The sequence below is a fragment of the Callorhinus ursinus genome, unplaced genomic scaffold (genome assembly GCF_003265705.2).
Source record: "Callorhinus ursinus isolate GAN/ISIS: 27379988/994484 unplaced genomic scaffold, GSC_fseal_2.0 scaffold52, whole genome shotgun sequence".
NCBI classification, from domain to species: domain Eukaryota; kingdom Metazoa; phylum Chordata; class Mammalia; order Carnivora; family Otariidae; genus Callorhinus; species Callorhinus ursinus.
In genome coordinates, this window is record NW_027397114.1 from 7,721,266 (window position 1) to 7,725,443 (window position 4,178).

The 4,178-nt window shown below is 43.0% G+C and overlaps 1 pseudogene; it reads left to right on the top strand.

The window, feature by feature from the left end:
* Window positions 1-1,436: 1,436 nt before the first annotated feature.
* On the top strand, window positions 1,437-1,874 carry LOC112813911 (small ribosomal subunit protein eS19 pseudogene; annotated as a pseudogene).
* Window positions 1,875-4,178: the final 2,304 nt, after the last annotated feature.

Sequence of the window (4,178 nt, forward strand, 5' to 3'; positions counted from 1 at the left end):
TAAAATGACAGAGAAGGGGCGCGTGGGTGACTCAGTCTTTAAGCGTCTGCCTTCGGCTCAGGTCATGATCCCAGGGTCCTGAGATAGAGTCCCGCGTCGGGCTCCCTGCTTAGCGGAAGCCTGCTTCTCCCTTCCCCACTACCCTTGCTTGTGTTCCCTCTCTCGCTGTGTCTCTGTCAAATAAATAAGTAGAATCTTAAAAAAATAAATAAATAAATTCTCTCTCCCTTAAAAAAAAAAAAAACAGCAGTGGGGGCGCCTGGGTGGCTCAGTCGTTAAGCGTCTGCCTTCGGCTCAGGTCATGATCCCAGAGTCTTGGGATCGAGCCCTGCTCCGCGGGAAGCCTGCTTCTCCCTCTCCCACTCCCCCTGCTTGTGTTCCTGCTCATGCTTTCTCTCTCTCTGTCAAATAAATAAATGAAATCTTTTAAAAAAATGACAGAGAAAAAATATACTAGAGTTTTAAAGCAGGTTAGACTATACAAATAGCAAAACCCAACAGAGAAGAGGAATCCATGATCCCATGGAGAAAGTCACTAAAAGTGTGAATTTTCCATAAAAGAACCCTAGATTTCCTACTAATGTCAGGAACAAGGCAAGCATATCACTCTCATCATCCCTGTTCAACATTGTGCTGAGGTTCTGGCCAGTGTTCTAAGGCAAGGGTCAAAGGGCATCCAGACTTGAAGAAGTAAAACCGTTTCCAAGATGGCATGGATTTCCATGTGGGAAATCCGGTGGAATCTAAAACATAGCTGTTGGAACTAATATGTGTGTTTAGCAAGATTTTAAGTATAAGATCAACATATAAAATCAATTGTATTTCTTTTTTTTTAAGATTTTATTTATTTATTTGACAGAGAGAGAGAACACAAGCAGGGGGAATGGGAAAGGGAGAAGCAGGCTTCCCGCTGAGCAGGGAGCCCGATGTGGGGCTCAATCCCAGGACCCTGGGATCATGACCTGAGCCAAAGGCAGACGCTTAACAACTGAGCCACCCAGAGGCCCCCAAATCAATTGTATTTCTATATAGTAGCAATGAACAACTAGAAATTGAAATTTAAAAAAAAAGTATCATGTACAGTAGCATCAGAAAATATTAAGTACTTAGGGAAAAGACTGATAAAGAATATTCAAGACCTACACGCTAGAAACTACAAAACTTTGCTCAGAGACCTCAGTAAATGAGGAGCTATACTATGCTCATGGATCAGAAGACTCAATACTCGTCAAGATGTCAGTTCTTCCCAAACTGACGTATAAATTCAACATAATCCCAGTCAAATTCCCAGCAGCCTTTTTTTATAGAAATTGAAAAGTTGATTCTAAAATTCTTATGGAAATACAATGGACTTAGGATAGCCAAAACAACTTTGAAAAAGAAGGTGGGGGGAGTTGAAGGGCGCTTTTCCCTGGCTGGCAGCCCCGAGGCCACCCATGGCTGGAGTTACTGTAAAAAAATGTGAACCAGCAGGGGTTCATCAGAGCTCAGGCAGCCTTCCTCAAAAAGCTTGGGAAGCTGAAGTTTCCTAAATGGGTGAACACAGTCAAGCTGCCCGAGCATAAAGAGCTTGTTCTCTGTGATGAGACGTGGTTCTACAGATGAGCCACTTCCACAGACCAGTGCCTGTATCTCTCGGGCTGTACCAGGTTGGCTCCATGACTAAGATCTACGGGAGACATCGGAGAAACACCGTCATGCCTAGCCACTTCAGTCAAGGCTCCAAGAATGTGCCCCACAGGGTCCTCCAAGCCCTGGAGAGGCTGAAAGTTACAGACAAGAACCAAGATGGGGACCACAAACTGACACCTCAGGGACAGCGAGGTCTGGACAGAATTTCTGGACAGATGGTGACTGCCAACAAGAAGCATTAGAACAAATGCTGGGTTGCTTCGTTTGTGGAAGAAAAAACAAGTTGAAGAACTTACACTACTTAATTTCAAGATTATTAGAAAGCTACAGTAATCAAGGTAGTAAGTATCCTGTTGGCATCAAGATAGACAAACCTAGGGGAAGAGAATAGAAAGTCTATAAATAGACCCACGCATATATGGGCAATTGATTTTCAACAAAGATGCAAAGGCAGTCTCATGGGACAAAGATAGTCCTTTCAACAAATATCCTGGAACAAATGAATTTTTATGTTCAAAATAAAATAACTCACACTGTATACAAAAATTAACACATAGTGGATCCTAGACCTAAACATAAGCCTAAAAGTATAAAACTTCTAGAACAAAATATAGGAGAAAATCTTAGAGATCTTGGGTTAGGCAAAAATTTCTTAGATAAGAACAGCATAAAATAAAAAAAATTGAAAAATTGGACTTCATCAGAACTAAGGATTTTTGTGTTAAAGGAACAAAAAGACAAGCTACAGACAGGGAGAGAGTATTTGCAAAGCATATATGTTAACAGGAGACTTTTACCCAGAATATGTAAAGAACTCTCAAAACTCAATAAGAGGGGCACCTGGGTGGCTCAGTCATTAAGCATCTGCCTTCAGCTCAGGTCATGATCCCAGGGTCCTGGGATCAAGCCCCGCATCGGGCTCCCTGCTCCGCGGGAAGCCTGCTTCTCCCTCTCACACTCCCCCTGCTTGCGTTCCCTCTCTCGCTGTGTCCCTCTCTGTCAAATAAATTTTAAAAAATCTTTAAAAAGGGGCGCCTGGGTGGCTCAGTCGGTTGGGCGTCTGCCTTCGGCTCAGGTCGTGATCCCAGGGTCCTGGGATCGAGCCCTGTGTCGGGCTCCTTGCTCGGCGGGGAGCCTGCCTCTCCCTCTCCCACTCCCCCTGCTTGTGTTCCCTCTCTCTCTGTGTCTCTCTCTGTCAAATAAATAAATAAAATCTTTAAAAAAAAATAAAGGGGCGCCTGGGTGGCTCAGTTGGTTAAGCGACTGCCTTCAGCTCGGGTCGTGATCTCAGGGTCCTGGGATCGAGCCCCGCATCGGGCTCCCCACTCAGCGGGAAGCCTGCTTCTCCCTCTCCCACTCCCCTCGCTTGTGTTCCCTCTCTCGCTGTTTCTCTCTCTGTCAAATAAATAAACAAAAAATCTTTAAAAAAATAAAAAAAAATAAATAAAAATTAAAAAAAAATAAAAAAAATAAAAAATCTTAAAAAAAAAAAACTCAAGAAAACACACAGCCCAATACTTTAAGTGGGCAAAAGGTTTGAATAGACACTACAACAAGGAGATCTACACATGGTAAACAAGCATACAGGAAGATGCTCTATCAGTCATTAGGGAAATACAACTTAAAACTACAATGAGATATCACTATTAGAACAGCTAAAAAATTTTTCTTTGATGACAATACTAAGTGTTGGTGAGACTGTGGAGCAAGTGGAGCTCTCCGACACTGCCAGGGGAAAGGTAAAATGGTACAACCACTTTGGAAATCAGTTTGCCAAGATCTTAAAAAGTTAAACAGACATTACCTTATGACCAGCTATCGTACTCCACAAACTATTTACCCAAGAGATATGAAAGCATATAATTATACAAAGATTTGTATGTAGCAAGATTTATTTGTAATAGCCAAGAGCTGGAAACCCAAATGTCCATCAAAAAAATGAATGAATAAGGGCACTGGGCTGGCTCAGAACATGTGACTCTTGATCTCGGGGTCCTGAGTTGGAGCCCCATGTTGGGTGTAGAGATTACTAAAAAATAAATAAATGAGCTTTATTTTTTTTAAAGTGAATGAATAGGGCGCCTGGATGGCTCAGTTGGTTAAGCGACTGCCTTCAGCTCAGGTCATGATCCTGGAGTCCCGCGATCGAGTCCCGCATCTGGCTCCCTGCTCAGCGGGGAGTCTGCTTCTCCCTCTGACCCTCTCCCCTCTCATGTGCTCTCTCTCTCTCTCATTCTCTCTCTCAAGTAAATAAATAAAATCTTTTAAAAAAATAAATAAAAGTGAATGAATAAACAAATTAGAACGTGTTCATACATGGGGCGCCTGGGTGGCTCAGTCAGTTAAGCGTCCGACTCTTGGTTTCAGCTCAGGTCATGATCGCAGGGTCCTGGGACAGAGTCCCATGTGGGGCTCCGTGCTCAGTACAGAGTCTGCTTGCCCGCTGCTCCTCCCCCTGCTCATGCTCTCTTTCTCATTCTCTCTCTCTTTCCATCTATCTCTAAAGTGAATAAATAAAATCTTAAAAAAAAAGATGTTCATACAAA